The 1235-nt window shown below is 39.8% G+C and overlaps 1 non-coding gene across 1 annotated transcript; it reads right to left on the bottom strand.

The window, feature by feature from the left end:
- Positions 1–225: 225 nt before the first annotated feature.
- LOC141609624 (small nucleolar RNA R71) lies at positions 226–332 on the bottom strand. Its single transcript, XR_012527548.1, has one exon. It is a non-coding gene; the product is annotated as a small nucleolar RNA R71 (small nucleolar RNA).
- Positions 333–1235: the final 903 nt, after the last annotated feature.

Below are 1235 nucleotides of genomic sequence, written 5' to 3' on the forward strand. Positions count from 1 at the left end.
GAAGACCCTCATTCTCATATGGAGACTTTTTGTGACTATTGTGATGCGATTTCTCAAACCGGTGTAACTCAAGACCAAATTCGATGGGTCTTATTTCCTTTTTCTCTAATTGGCACCGCGAAACAATGGTTGAAAGGCCTTGATAAGGCTACTCTCAGAATTGATTCTTGGAAAAAGTTGGCTCTAGCTTTCTACAAAAAGTTCTATCCACCGGAAAAGACTAACATGCTAAGAGCTCAAATCACGGGCTTTAAGCAAAAGGATGAAGAATCTTTGTATGAAGCTTGGGAGCGATTCAAAGGAATTTGTCGCTCATGTCCTCACCATGGACTTAGCGAGTGGTTCTTGGTACAACAATTTTGGAACGGTCTATATGAAGATTCAAGGAACATTCTCAACATGGGATCAAATGGAATGTTCACCGAAGTTGATGACAATCAAACTTGGAACAAAATTGAGGAAATGGCGGTCCATAACTCACAATATAGTAGACCTCACAAGGCTACTAGAGGAGGAAAGCATGAAGTGGACTCCATTACTCAATTGGGTGCTCAACTTAGTGCTCACATTGATACCATCAATTTGAAGTTTGAAAAAGCAATGGCTAGACTTGAATAAGCCTCAAAATCACCAAAGCATCATATTAATGCCATGACGGCATCTTCATCAATCCCAAGTGGGATATGTGAGAATTGTGGAACTTTGGGACATGACCGAAGTGAATGTAGGGGAACAAATGAACAAGTGAATGCTTTCCAAGAATACAAGAGTGGTACCCCTTATTCCAACAATTACAATAAAAACACCAAATTCCATCCAAATCTCTCATACAAAAGCCAAAATATTCAAAACCCTCAAACAACATACACCCCACCTCCCATCAGAAACCAAAATCAAAGACCCTTTTACAACCAAAACCAAGGTTACCAAAATCAATCTCCATACAATCAACAAAATGACCAAGGTTTTGATGTTCAAAAAGCGGTCCTTCAAATGCAAAAGAATCAACAAGAGTTTTTCAATCAAATGCAAAAGGATAGTCAAGCAAAGGAAACCACCATCAACAACATCCTAGCTCACACCAAAATGTTGGAAACCCAATTGACCCAACTAGCATCTTCAAACTCACAAAGACAAAAGGGGCAATTACCACCTCAAAGTAATCCCCCAACACATGAAACGGTTAGTGCCATTCACTTGAGGAGTGGTACAAGGTATGAAGCACCGAAGAAGCA

Source organism: Silene latifolia, chromosome 10 (genome assembly GCF_048544455.1).
Source record: "Silene latifolia isolate original U9 population chromosome 10, ASM4854445v1, whole genome shotgun sequence".
Taxonomy (NCBI): Eukaryota; Viridiplantae; Streptophyta; class Magnoliopsida; order Caryophyllales; family Caryophyllaceae; genus Silene; species Silene latifolia.